Below are 15,853 nucleotides of genomic sequence, written 5' to 3' on the forward strand. Positions count from 1 at the left end.
AATAGAATTTTCTTTAGCTTATGTAACACTATTTTAACTATTTTTTATTTATTATGTAATAAAGGTTTTCAATAACAATATAGTTCCAAATATCTTAAAAAAAATACACGGTGTGTCCATTCATTTTATATAAATAAAAAAATAAATAAATAATGAAATATTATTAGAAGTTATAGCTATTAGAGATATTTAAAAGCATGGAACAAAGTCTTTATTTTGAAATATTATTAGAAATTATAGCTATTAGAGATATTCACAAGCATGGAGCAAAGTTTTTATTTTAAATGTTTTGTATTATATGTTAAAAAAAATTACTTTTAAATGTGTTTATCAATGAATTCGTTGATCACTATTTAGTTTTATGAATAAATTCATTGATCACTATTTGGTTTTAGACATAATTGTGATAAATTAAATATAATAAATGTAATATAAATCTAATTAAATGAAAATTAACCAAGTAAAAAATATATAATATTAAAATAAAAATAATGTATATAATATATTTTAATAGTAAAAATTACTAATATTTATCTATTTTAATAAATTATTATTATATCTATCTATCTATATATATATATATAAGCAGTGGATTTGAGAACAGCTTAATTGTATTTTTAAGAAATTATTAATTTGTTAATAGAATTCTCATAACTTATGACAATTTCATTTAACTGGTTTTAGGGATTATGTTGTGAAATATTAAAAAAGTTGAGTAGTAATAATTTTAATAAATAATTTCAAATATTTATATTTTTAAATTATTTTTTTATTATTATTAAAATTATTAGATTTTTTTTAGATATTATATGAATTAGATTGCTAAATTTTGGATTTATACATACACATTATAGGTATTATTCTTTATTTGTATTTATCACTATTTTAATCTAAGTTTTGTATGACAAATATAAGAATCACTTGGCTAATGAGTTACTTTTTTCTCTTATTTGGATATATATCAAAAAATATTGATTTTCATATAATGGTACATTTTTAATTATGCTTCTTTTATGTTGTACTATATAATATAAGCAATTAAATTGTTTCAAATAAATTAACTCATATTACATATCACTATAATATTCACATTTTTCCATAACTTCATTCAATTATATCTTATATAAAATTACTTAAATTTACTATAAATATTATCAATACCACCACCTTAACTCACTACAACAACCATAGATGTCATTATCTTATTTAAACCATTAAATAGCCTTACTTCCCTTATCACCTTAAGCACCTTTAGAAAAGTATAAGGTTAATAATAAGATTATTCTAACTAAATTCCCTCATAAACTTTCGTCGCCACATTGAGCACCCTCACAAGGTTGTAGGGTTCATAATGAGATGATTTTAACTAAGTTCTCTCATAAATAAGTATCAACTCTAAATTTAATAATATTATTTATAATATAAAATCTGGTACATATATTATAAAAATAACAAAATTAGTTAGAAATCATTTTCTTTCTTTTTCCTATATAATTAGATATCAAGTTAAAATATAAAATTTATGAAATATTTAAATATCTTTTTTTATATTTCAACACAGGTATGAAGTGCTTTCCTTAATAACAGTTGCTCATCTACTGTATTTTTTTGGTTATATATGGGGTAATGTTAATTCTCATTTAAAGTAGATTTTCTCTTTATCATTTAACATTAATAATTTTTCAATATCATTTTTTTGTTCTTCTTTTAGTAGAAAAAAAAAACTTTAATTTTTTCATGACAAATAATTAAGATTAAATAAATATATGATAGCTATATTAATGAAACAAAAAATAGTGTCCACAAGCTTCCATAAACTAGTTGCTTCTTTATACAATAATATTCATAAAAATAAGAACTATCACAATAAAACTTCTATATAACAATTTTTCCAAAAAAAAAAAAAACTAAAAAAATTCAATTATTGCAGAGGCATGAAAATATTCATGCAGTTGTCTCCCATATTTTTTTGTGACCTTGCATGCACTTTAGTCTAGATCTCGTCCAATGGTTAAAGAAAGTTGTCTTTAAATTCTATTATTTTTTAAAATATATGAAAAAGAGAGTAATTGTGTAATTGAGTTGATCCTAACATCCATTTGAATATTGTTATAAAGTCTATATATATGAATTCGTCGATTGTTCTAGTTTTGAGATTAGCTTTAAAACAAATAATTCTACAAAATTGGTTGTTGTAAGTCTATTCTTTTCTAATATGTTGAAAGATGTGTTTGTGAAGTTAGGGTTTGTGAACAATCTTTAAATAAATTTTAAATAAGTCAGTGTGGTATTTTTACTATATGTTGTTATGTAAGAATCCTCAAAGTATGAAATATTTAGAGATTTCAAGAGACATATAGAAGTAAGTCAGCTACAAGTTTTAGAATTATATTTGATGAATTGAACATATGACATCCAGTATAAAGAGAGCAAAAAATCAGTAAGTTTTGAAAAAATTACCATAACTTCTAATCAAACTCAATTGACACTAATGGAATTGGAAAAAATACATACTAGAATGTTATAAAACCATATTTTAGATCCATAAAACCTCAAATCTTAAATATATATAATAACACTTCAACCATATTTTCCAAATTAAAAATTTGAAGATTAATTAAAATAAGAAAAAATAATTTTTCAAAAAAAATACAAAAATCTATCTGAAAATAAATAAAAAAATTACAAAATAATATATTAAAATATCTCCAAAAATATGTTGAGATCCAAGAAATCATGGACATAAGAAAATTTATGTTCCATATACGGAGATATCATGAAATTAGTTGGACACATTAAGTTTACCGACCAATTAAATTAAGTTGAGTTTGGACACATTTAATTAAACGTGTACTAACCATTTAATTTGAGAGTTAAGTTTACCGACCAATTTATATAGATTTCACATCAAATCTAATAAATTTTGAAATTCTGGGGTACATTTTGAAATTCTGGCGTAAAGTAGAAAACGGTACATTTTGAAATTCTGGCCTAAAGTAGAAAACGATAGCACCATCAAACTGGAACCATTTGCAAGTGGTTGCTCAGACTGGCATCAGGATCACGAGGTTATTCAAGCAGATGGTGTACTGGTTTCAGGATGAATTAGCCCGTGCACACAACAAAAAGGAGAATCCAATCAAAGCAGTGGGCGGGGCATGGGAAGTGGACAAAAACATTTGGAATCCTATGCCAGAATACGGAATCGTAGGGGGCAGTGGGGACCAATTTAAGCGTAGCGTATATTAATTGATAAGCCCATTTATAGCATTCAAAGTAAGAGAGGGGATAGTTGTGCTCCGAGGAAAGCATTGAATTGGGGATCATGGCGGAAACTAGTGTTACGTATTCATGGCTGGTGGGCTTCGTCTGTTTCGTTCTGGCGATGATACTGCTTCAGCTCTACAGAATAGTGGACAGTCGAGGCTACAATTTGCCTCCCGGTTCCAGAGGGTGGCCATTGATTGGAGAATCCTTGGGCTTCATGCGAGGGATTAATTCCAGTTCTCAACCACGCCAATTCATTCAAGATCGAGAGCAAAGGTACTGTTAATTCTTTAGAAAATCTATGCATTCTTTAAGCATTCTTTAGAAAATCTATGCATTCTTTAAATTCTTTAATTCATTCTTTAATTTTAACGTTGAAGATCGACTGCTAAGGTACTGTTAATTTTAACGTTCAAGATCGAAAGCTAACGTATTGTTAATTCTTTAGAAAATCTATGCATTCTTTAAGCATTCTTTAAATTCTTTAATGCATTCTTTAATTTTAACGTTCAAGATCGACAGGTAAGGTACTCTTAATTTTAACATACAAGATCGAGAGCTAAAGTACTGTTAATTTTAACGTTCAAGATCGACAGCTAAGGTACTCTTAATTTTAACGTACAAGATCGAGAGCTAAAGTACTGTTAATTTTAACATTGGCGCGTATTTTATAAATCAAATACAATATGTGAATTCTGTGAACGCGAACTGCGCAGGTATGGGAAGATATTCAGAACAAATTTGTTTGGAAGATCTCGAATGATTGTGTCTGTGGACCCAGAATTCAACAAGTATATTCTGCAACACGAAGGCAGGCTGGTTCAATCCAGCTATCTGAGACCTTTTCGAAAACTCATCGGCAAATACGGTTTGCTTTCGGTGTACGGAGATCTCCAGAAGAAGCTCCACGGAACGGCCGTAAATTTCCTGAGGTTCTAGAGGTTGAGTGTGCACTTCATGGAGCACATACAGAACCTTATGCACAGCACCTTCGCCCAGTGGCAAGCCAAGGGGCATATCCATCTTTATCATGAGTGCCATCAGGTAAGCACCATCAAGAAACCGATTCCAAAAATATGAATAAGCATTCTTTGAAGTTTAGAAAATCTATCCATTCTTCAAGCAATTTTTAAGTTCTAGAGAAGTTGTGTATTTTTTGAATTTTAGAAAATATACAACTTTTTGAATTTTAGAAAATCTGTATATTTAAAGAAAACTTCCTCATGTAACTGTGTATAGGAACATGCTCTCAATTCAAGAAAACTTCCTGATGTAACTGTGTATAGGAACATACTCTCAATTCTTAGGGTAGACTCTCCATCAGAAAAATTTCACAATCCTATACACAATTCCATCAGGAAAATTTCTTCAAATATAAATAACTAAGAAAATCTTCGATCTATACAATCTTTAAATTTAAATGCATTCTTCAAATTCTAAAAAAATCTATACAGTTTTTGAATTTTACAAAATCTATGCATTCTTTGAATTTTAGAAAAATCTATGCATTCTTTAAGCATTCTTTAAATTCTAGAAAAGCTATGCACTCTTTAAGCATTCTTTAAAGTGTAGAAAAGCTACGAATTATTTAAGCATTAATCGTTATGGATTTATTAAACATTTATCGAAATCAAACCAAATTGAACTACGAAACCTGCCTTTTATTACTGGTATCAGATTGGATTTGTCTCCCATGTGGTATATATGGTGGTGAACTAACTGTTTTCCGCTTAAATTGGATTTGTCTCACATGTGATATTTGTTACAGTTTGTTCTGAACTTGATGGCAAAACAATTGCTGGACTTATCTCCGTCCAAGGAGACGGAAGAGATCGGTAAAGCATTAGGCGATTTTTCTAAATCTTTCGTTGTCCTTCCCATTAGAATGCCGGGTACAGCGTACTGGAAAGGATTGAAGGTACTCAATACTTTTCTCCCTTATTTTACTGATAACTAATTTAATTGGTTCTTTTTTTTTCAGAAGAAAAAAGCAATATATATTCATAAATAGAAAGAGATTACATCATGCAAATGCAAGAAGCATAAGCCAAACCGTGGACCGAGCCACATACAAATCTGCATAAACAGATCACCAGATAAAGCCCCGAAAGGCCAATAATGCCCTGAAAACAAGGCGAACCCATCTGAAAGGTGCAGAAGTGGCACCAAATCATAGAACAGAGAAGCAACGGAAAAAAGCGCAAGATCTGACCGCCCAATTCAAAAGGAGAGGCACGAAATGAGGAAGAGAGCAGCGAAAGAAGCCACTCCTTCCCCGCCCCCTCAAACTCTCCACTCGAACCAGACGAGAAACAAGATCACAGCCACAATCAACCGCATCTTCCTGCAGGAAAGACCAACAGAAAAATCCATAGAAGCGGCACGAAACAGAGCAAAGCCCATAGTTCCCTCAACGCTCCAAAGGATATTCTGCGGCCAGAACAAACCTAACTGCCACCGAGAAGGAGAAGACCCACTGGAGCAGAGGCGAGAACAGGGGGCAGAGGCGGCATGGGAAGCCGCCTCGCCCCCGCTCAGAGAAGACTAAGAAACCAGAAGATGAAAACAAGCCTGAAGGAAAAAACCCCTCTGCTAGCCTCTCGCCGCCTGACTCAAGGGAGCCCGCTCCTCACGCCCTGCTCACCTTTGGAGACGCTCCAGCACCTCCCGGATCTGCCGCTCCTGCTCCTCCCGGATCTCCTGCTCCTGCTCCTGTTCCCTCTCGCCCCTGTTCTCTCTCTCCTACGCACAAAAACCTCCCGCCCCTGCTCCTGCTCCCTCTCGCCTACGCACAAAACCTCCCGCTCAGATTCACCTCTCCTGCTGGCCTCAAACCCTCGGACCTGCTGCTTTACCTCCCGCTCCTGTTCGCCGCCCCTGCTCCTTTGCTGCGTTCAAACCTCCCGCTCGCTCTCTTGCCGCTCGCCGCCCCTGCTCCTTTGCTGCTTTACCTCCCGCTCCTGTTCACCACCCCTGCTCCTTTGCTTAAGCTCAATCTTCACAATAGTTAAAAAATCTCAAATATAGCGTTTTCCTACGATGAACTACGCTCTCGCAGAGAAAGCCCTCGTTGCTCTGCTCGCTGCTCCAACGCTGAAACCTCTCAGTGCTCCAACGCTCCTCGCAGACAAAGCCCTCGCTGCTCCCCCTACCTGCAAGTCCCCCGCCCTCGTTGCTCTGCTCGCTGCTCCTTTACTGCAAGACCCCGTGAAGCCCTCGCTGCTCGCCCTCGTTGCTCTGCTCGCTGTAATGACTAGCATCGCTGCAGGCCAGAGAGTTTCTGATAAAAAAGATTAATGAGGGTATAAAGCACAGAAGGCAGCATCCAGAAGCTGTCCATAATGATTTCTTAGGAGAACTCTTGAAAGAAGACTTGCATTCAGAAGAAGTTATAGCAGATTTAGTACTATTCCTGCTCTTCGCTGGTCACGAGACCTCAGCCTCAGCGATGGTATTTTCTATCAAATTTCTCACGGACTGTCCCCAGGCACTTCGCGAACTGAAGGTGTGTCAATGTATTATAAATAAAAGCATTTCATATTTCGTATTGGTATTGGTACTCTAAATAAAAGCATTTCATATCTTGGACTGCAATGATGGTGGAATATGCACCACACTTGTTAAAGAGAAAGGGGAGTCCAAGAAACCAAAACCTCAATTGGGATGACTACCAGTCAATGAAATTCACCGAATGTGTATGTAATTAGTTACTTCTTTCATGACAAAACATACGATTTCTGTTTGGTGATAGGTTGTTAGAATTTTTTTATCCTCATTACAAATTTTGTAACATGTGTTTATATATATAAATGAATTCATGAAGATCATTTAAAATTTTCCCGTAGCTTTTATCAATTTGTGTTGCCTTAGGTTTTTTTCTTAGTTACCCTAAACTTTGATAATTGTTATATTTCAGACCAGATATATAACGCAGTTTCGTCAGTTGCTGTTTGCGGTGTATCAACAACGTTGTTTCAGCAATGCTGAAACTCGTGTATCAACAACACTCTGTTTTGACGTCAATACTATTTTCTGGTTACGCTGTAACAACAACGCCCAAATAAAACTTCTAGTTATAAACAATAAACCAACTGATACAAATTCGTCTTCCTCACATAGAGGGATTTTCACAAAAGATTATGCTGAAGAGGATCTTCCTCTTCACAAAGGAATTACAGCAGGAACTCTTCAGTTCCACAAACCAATTTCTGCTATCTCAGAAAATTACAGTTTCAGCACTGCTGTGCGTTACAAGAAAAAACTCAGTTTCATTCTTCTAACCTAAAACAGAACCGCTGTTTATTACATTTATATGTTAAAACATATTTGTCTTTAAACAATAAAATAATACAAATATCTTCTAAAGCTTATCTGCGTATTGAATGCAGCAAACGGTGATGCCTTTTGAAGAAATGAAGTCGGCTGTTGCAGGGGAATTTAATACTGAAAATTTAATGCACATTGATGTGGAAAATATCAAACACGACTTTGAGGCACAACAAATCAGATTTTTGTCCAGCTGTTTATGTTGCAGTTGGAATTAAATTCCAACACTCCCCCTTAATTTCAACTGCTGGGCTTTTTCTACATACCCACGCATTTCCTGAAATGATCAAAACTTTTCTTTCCCAATGGTTTTGTCAAGATGACAGCTAACTGATCCTCTATTCTGCAGTGCTGCAAAACAATCTCACCATTGTTAACCAATTCACGTATGAAGTGAAATTTGGTGTCTATGTGCTTTGTCCTTTTAAGAAAAATAGAGTTATTAGACAATGCTATTGCCGAGCTATTGTCACAGTAAATGGTTGTGCCATTTTCTTGTTCATGACACAAGTCTTTAAGAACTCTTCTCAGCGACACTGCTTGGCATGCTGCTGCTCTTGCTGCCACATACTTTGCCTCTGCTATTGACAAAGACACAACTGGTTGCTTCTTGGAAGCCCATGAGATGGCTCCCGATCCCATATGAAACACATATCCCGATGTGCTTTTCCTATCATGAACACTTCTAGCCCAATCACTGTAGTGTAACCTGTCAAGATGAAACTTTCAGAAGAGGAGTATAAAATACCAAACCCCTTCGTTCCATTCACATACCTTATAATCCTCTTGGCTGCCTGCCAATGAGTCTCTTTCAGTCTTTCCATAAATTTGGAGATTAAACTCACAGCGTGCATAATGTCGGGCCTAGTTGCAGTCAAGTACATAAGGCTGCCAACTATGCTCTTGTACAGTTTTGAATCAAAATCCTTGTTTTTGTCTTCTTTGGTCAATTTCAACCCCATTACAGTTGGAGTCAGAGCTGCCTTGCTGTTTTTCATGTTAAATCTCTTCAACACTGCTTCTACATATTTAACTTGAGAAATGAAAACACCATTTTTACTTTGGTCTACTTCAATTCCAAGAAAATATCTTAAGAAGCCCAAGTTAGTCATTTCAAATTCACTTTTCATTACTTCTTTAAAATCAGCAATGAGAGAAGCATCATTGCTGGTAAAAATCAAATCATCTACATATAAAACAACAATAAGAATCTTACCGTCATTCTCCTTTATGTAGAGTGTGGGTTCACCATCACACTTATCAAACACATTCTCAATTAGATAAGAATCTATTTTGCTGTACCATGCTCTTGGAGCTTGCTTCAGCCCATAAAGAGCCTTCTTCAGTTTGTAGACTTTATGCTCTTGGCCTTCAACTTCATAGCCTAGAGGTTGTTCAACATAAACCTCTTCTTTTAACATTCCATTCAGGAATGCAGATTTAACATCCATCTGATAAATCTTCCATTTGTGTTGTGCCACAATAGACAACACTGTTCTGACTGTTTCCATCTTTGCTACTGGTGCAAAGGTTTCATCATAGTCTTTGCCTTGTTGCTGCTTGTAGCCTTTCACAACAAGTCTTGCTTTGTGCCTATCAATCTTGCCTTCAGCATTGCTTTTGGTCTTATAGACCAACTTAACTCCAATGGCATCTTTGCCTTCAGGGAGGTCCACTAACTCCCATGTTTTACTCTTCTCAATTGCACCAATTTCTTCATTCATTGCTTCAACCCATTTATCTTCATTTACAACATCTTCAAAATGAACTGGGTCATCAACATGACAATATAAAGCGAATAATGAATTCATACTGGTATTGTTACTTACCTCTCCTTGTTCATAAATCTCATTCAGATTTCTGAATCTTGGTCTTCTTGGTGTGTTTGGAGTTCCATCCGAACTTGAGGGTATTTTTGATCCCTGTGGTGTGCTTGGAGAAGCACTTCCTTGACTTCTCAAGGCTGTTCGAATTCCAGCTTGTGGTGTGGTTTGTTGTACTTGCTGTGGTGGAGGAGGAGCCACCAACGAAGGATTATTTGCTGCTATCCCTTCCTCCTCTTCTTCGTGAGACACAATTGTCCTCACATGCACTGTCTTCTCTAAGCTTCCATCCCAAGCTTCATCTTCAATGAACTGCACATCTCTGCTTACTATCAATTTCTTGGTGGATGGATTATAGAGTTTGTATGCTTTTGACTCATCACAATAGCCAATAAAGACACACTTCTCCCCCTTACTGTCAAGCTTCTGCCTTAGCTGATCCGGTACATGTGCATATGCTACACAACCGAATACTCTCATGTGAGTGACAGTTTGCTTTTGACCACTCCATGCTTCTTCTGGTATTTTGTTCATGACAGCTTTAGTTGGGCATCTATTCAAGATGTAAACTACGCAAATGACAGCTTCTGCCCAATACTCATGCGGCAAGTGTTTTGCCTTCAGCATACTTCTGACCATGTCAAGAATGGTCCTATTCTTCCTTTCGGCAACACCATTTTGCTGAGGTGTATACCTCGTGGTGAACTGCTTTTGTATGCCATTCTCTCTGCAAAAACGCAGAAAGTCTTTGGAGATGTACTCTCCTCCTCTATCTGTTCTGAGCACTTTGATATAATGCCCACACTACTTCTCAACAAGAGTTTTGAAGTGGTGGAATTTCTCAAACACTTCACTCTTCTGTTTCAGCATATACACCCATGTCTTTCTGGTGTAATCATCAATGAAAGTTAAAACATATTTATTTCCGACAAATGATGGTATTTGCATCAGTCCACACACATCAGAGTGAACAATTTCCAAGGGTGCTTTTGCCCTTATACTCTTTCCTGCTGGAAAACTTTCTTTGTGTTGCTTGCCCAAGATGCAGCCTTCACAAAGGCTGTCCGGTTTCTCGATCAATGACAATCCCTTTACCATTCCCTTTCTGTGCAATAGATTCAAGCCTCCAAAATTGAGATGTCCAAATCTCAAGTGCCACAACCAATTCTCATCTTTCACTTGTTCCTGAAAGACTTCTTGTGTATCAGCTGCAATAGTTCTTCCTTCCTTCAAATCTGCCCCGAGTTTGAGAGGAAACATTCTATTGCTGGTCATCTGCACCTGTGCAATGATCTTCTTACTTGGAGGTATGTCTCTGATTGTACACATATCATATTTGAAGAACACATTGTAACCTTTGTTAATGAGCTGTCCAATGCTCAAAAGATTACATTTCAGACCAGGTACATAGTATACCTCTGGCACAGTCATCTGTTCTCCATTTCTTGCTCGGATACTGACTCTGCCCTTACCCTTGACAGATATCTTACTATCAGTTCCTGTTGTTACCTCAGATTTCACATTTTCATACAGATTTGCAAACATTTCAATATTTCCAGTCATGTGATTACTACAACCTGAGTCTAAGAACCAAAAATCTTCTTGTTTGTCTTGTGCAATGTTACATGCTAACAGCACAATCTTTGGATTCTTATCTTCTTCGTTTGCAAAATTAGCATGCTGCCTACTATTCATGTCATTTTTTTTTTCTACATTCATTGGCATAGTGCCCATATTTCTTACAATAATGACATTGGAATTGGGACTTGTCATACCTTTATCGATGAGCTTGCTATTTGCTTGAACCTTCATTTTGGTTTTGATTGCAGCTCCTTCCACTTGTGCTTGCAGGATTATTTTTGCCTTTGTTTTGGCTTCTTCCACGACCTCTGTTATTTTCTCTGCCTCGACCTTTTCCTTGGCCAAAAGACATCTGAGTCTTGAATGCTTGCTCAAAAGAGGAATCTGTTCCTCTACTAAGTCTGTGTTCATGAGACATAAGAGAAGCACTCAGATAATATAATGTGAACTGTGAGAGATCCTTTGTTTCTTCTATTGCTACCACAATAGATTCAAACCTTGAGGGTAAAATTCTCAAGATCTTCTCTACAATCCTTCTTTCTTCAAGAATCTCACCATGAGATCTTATTTGGGTTATCAACCCAATAACCTGAGTGAAGAATGAATCTATTGTATCAGATTCCTTCATGCTGAGTGTTTCAAAGTCTCTCCTCAACATCTGCAACTTTGCAGTCTTCACCTTCTCCATGCCTTGATAGGCAGTTTTGAGAATATCCCATGCCTCCTTGGATTTTGTTGCCACGACAATCCGTGGAAAAACACTTTCATGTACTGATTGGAAGAGAAAAAAGAGGGCTTTGGCATCCTTCTTCCTGTCGCTCTTCAACTGGTCTCTTTCTGCTACTGTCAAAGCAGCCAACGCTGTTGCATCTGCAGGTTCAGCATAGCCAGTTTCAACTAGCTCCCATATTCCTTGAGAAGCAAACAATGCTTTCATTGTTGTGGACCAATAACTGTGATTTTTCCCATTAAACTGTGACAATTGGGAATTTGTCAAACCAGTTCCAGCATCTGCCATCTTAACCTGTATAAATAAAGAAGAGATACTGACTGTATAAATAAAAACAAGCAAAAACTTTCTCTGCTGGAGAAAATCTACTCAATAAGCTTCTTACAGCTCCTACAATGAAAAACAAACTCTGTTTTTGACTCACTGAGTGCCTAGACCAGCTCTGATACCATGTTGGGAATTTCTGATAATTCTAAACAAAACTGAAAAACAGAACAATACTATGTTTTAACACAACGGAAATAAAAATCGTTTGCAGAATACGGTGTTTCAGCAACACTGAAACTGGTGTTTCAACAACGCAGTTTCGTCAGTTGCTGTTTGCAGTGTATCAGCAACGGTGTTTCAGCAATGCTGAAACTCGTGTATCAGCAACACTCTGTTTTGACGTCAAGACTATTTTCTGGTTACGGTGTAACAACAACGCGCAAATAAGACTTCTATTTATAAACAGTAAACCAACTGATACAAATTCGTCTTCTTCACATATAGGGATTTTCACAAAAGATTATGCTGAAGAGCATCTTCCTCTTGAAAGAGGAATTACAACAGGAATGCTTCAGTTCCACAAACCGATTTCTGCTATCTCAGAAAATTACAGTTTCAGCACCGCTGTGCGTTACAAGAAAAAACTCAGTTTCATTCTTCTAACCTAAAACAGAATTGCTTTTCATTACATTTACATGTTAAAACATATTTGTCTTTAAACAATAAAATAATACAAATATCTTCTAAAGCTTATCTGCATATTGAATGTAGCAAGCGGTGATACCTTTTGAAGAAATGAAGTCGGCTGTTGCAGGGGAATTTAATGCTGAAAATTTAATGCACATTGATGTGGAAAATATCAAGCACGACTTTGAGGCATCCAACAGTCTGGAATATCTACAGCAAATCAGATTTATGTCCAGCTGTTTATGTTGCAATTGGAATTAAATTCCAACAACACATCATCTCGCCAACGTTGCTCCAGCGGTTTTCAGAGAAGCAATCGCAGAAATTAAAATTAAAGGAATTTAATAATATATTGTTTTTACTCTTCTTGGTTGATATTCATGTTTCTACTGGAATTTACAATTTTATTTATGTATATATACTTTCTTTGGAAGGTTTGAAATGTATAAAATCTCAACTCATACTTCCAATTCCAGCATTTCTTTTAATCTTTTCGGTGCAAATCTGATCATCATAAACTTTTGTTATCAGGAGGCTTTGTTATCCCAAAAGGGTGGTCAGTCTTGGTGCTTATGAACGGCATGCATCTGGATGAAAAGTACCATTCTTCTGCGCTCACATTTGACCCATGGCGTTGGCAACAGAATCTCGAAAATAATGTAATTAATTAGCATCAAAACCGTCCCTTCATGTTTTGTGGAAATCCAATTCTCTTACTAATCTTTCTGTGTCTAATTCTGTTAGTAATCTTTGGGACTTTATATTGCAGGAGCTCTCAAAGAACCCCTCTTTTATACCTTTTGGAGGGGGGGCCAGGCTCTGTCCAGGAATGCATCTGGCAAAACTTGAGCTGGCCCTCTTTCTCCATCACTTCATCACCAAATTCAGGTCATGTTCTTCATTCTTATACTTCAGTCACAACAACATAAATAAGACATCAATTTTATGAACGCTGTACATGTACATTGTGTTTTACAAGAATGTGCTAAAATTGTCTTAATATTTGCAGATGGGAGCCACTGGAGGATGATAAGATCTCCTACTTTCCTGTTTCTCACTTGACTAAAGGCTTTCCGATCCGTCTACATCCTCAAGAACAAATGGACGATTAATTGCATTATAATAGGATTTGATTGATGCAGTATGGAGTATTAGAAACAGTAAATAAGTATGAAGCTTAAAACAATAATTGTCCCGCTTTGGACATATAAATATCATGTCTGTTGGTGTGAGTAGATTTCAAGGATATTTATGTATTTCCTGTATTAAAGCGTGAGGATAATGTATTAATCATATATTTATATATTTCCTGTACTGAACCGTGAGGACTTTGATTTTCATGGGGATAATGTATTAATCAGCTATTATTGGATATCCTTGTTTAAGTAATGTTCCAAGAGATAAAAAAGTTGTTTAAGCAAGGTTCCAAGTTGTGGATATATTGAGAAATAAATTGTAATTGAAAAACAAAACAAAAAAATTCATAACCAATGGATACAGACATGATATACATGTGTTATGATTATGAAATGCATTCACATATGGAACACGTAGCTAAATTATTGCATTTTGAAAAATTTATTGATTAGAGAAGAGTTGCAAAGTGTTATATTAACAACGCAGCCAAGTGCGCTTTTCTTTCTTTCCCAATATAAAGAGTATATTATCTCGAGTTTTTGCATAACATTTAAAATAGAATAATGGTGAGATGTAGAAATCTCCCGATGATTTCATATGTTGATATCAATGATGGCCTTGAATAATAATGTCAAGCCATGAAATTTATTTATTTTCAACTCCTTAGTCATTTCGAACGAGATTTTACATATTTATAAAGATATCAAATAGCAAACTCAATTCCCTTCCCTAGGTTAAAATAGCATTAACACTGAAATTATTAGATATTACTATTTCAAATTTAGTAAAATTATATTTTTTATAATTTGTATGGACTAATTTATTAAAAAAATTGTTTAAATGAAGACTTATATTTAAAAGAAAATAAGCTTGAGCTTTGCGATCTCTCGGACGAAGATGAAGGAAGGTAGTGCGATGGCAGGGTCTGCGATTATTCCCTCTCTGGCTGATCTAATCCAGATATCAGATCCAACACAAGTGTCATCACCAGGACATGAACCCGCTACGGACGGATCTGATAACGGATTCATTGTGTTAGGGTCCTAAAAATTTTATAGGATGAGTTATTGTTTTACCTGATTATTTGGGTTTGAGAGATGTAAATAATATTTCATCTTACAAATTATTTCCAAGAAAAAATAGAAAAAGTAAAGAAATGGGCTTGCAAGACAAAATGCGCCCTTAGGATAAAGTAATTATGTTTTAGCATAAATTAATTTTGTTTTAATAAAGTTAATCATGTAATTTAAACACGATTAATTAATATGTAATAAAACCCACAAGCAACAAAAGGCAATTGTCGTATCTCATAAGTTCTATGCTCCATCTGACGGTTCGATGGACTCCTCGTGAGATGAATGGACAACAAGGTTTTTCGGCCCCCCCTAACCATCTTACCTTTATCCACAGGGGGGACTCTGAAAAGTGGTTTCCTCCTCATTGGTCCCACCCTTACGTGTCACCTTCATGTTATTTCATAACCCTCCCCCCCTCACAAACCACTTACCATTTCGACCCCCCTCCATAATCCACCAACCTTCTCCCCCTTTCCCACTAGCTCTTCCCGCGCGCTCCCCTCCACTCCTATCTCGACACCTGGCCATGTTCGATGCGTAGTTAACATTTGACCTCACTATCACTCCCACACCACTCACTGCTTTCCACTTGGAATTATGTCCCTACTCACCTCCACATCATGTCTCCACATCATCCCCCACCTCCATGTCACCTCTTGCCTCCACGTCATATGTTTGTTTCATGGTTAGTTAAAGATATGTTTTTTCATATACAACACAGTCATTTAAAACATGGTTTACAAACAACTGAGAATGAATTTTCAAAAAGTGAAAGGGGTTTTTGCTGATAACATCCTCATGTACAAAATTTCTCTCTGTTTTCTAATAGCTTTCATGGTTTGGGAGATTCGGATGAATCTTTGCAGGCATGTTTTCCTGAATTTTCCTGTTTTTTGTTAGTGTTTTCAAATGTGGTTTCTGAGCAGGTGGAAATGAATTTTGAACAACTGAAAGAGGTT

At 35.7% G+C, this 15,853-nt stretch overlaps 1 pseudogene across 1 annotated transcript; it reads left to right on the forward strand.

Moving 5' to 3' along the window:
- The first annotated feature begins 3,325 nt into the window (after positions 1-3,325).
- On the forward strand, positions 3,326-14,053 carry LOC149226040 (cytochrome P450 720B2-like; annotated as a pseudogene). Its single transcript, XR_016247712.1, has 9 exons — positions 3,326-3,543; positions 3,984-4,311; positions 5,036-5,185; positions 6,536-6,772; positions 6,876-6,972; positions 12,950-13,016; positions 13,211-13,340; positions 13,451-13,569; positions 13,691-14,053. The product of XR_016247712.1 is annotated as a cytochrome P450 720B2-like (transcript).
- Positions 14,054-15,853: the final 1,800 nt, after the last annotated feature.

The sequence above is a fragment of the Pinus tabuliformis genome, chromosome J, assembly GCF_031772625.1.
Source record: "Pinus tabuliformis cultivar Carrire ecotype Pingquan chromosome J, CPIR1, whole genome shotgun sequence".
In the NCBI taxonomy this organism is placed as follows: Eukaryota; Viridiplantae; Streptophyta; class Pinopsida; order Pinales; family Pinaceae; genus Pinus; species Pinus tabuliformis.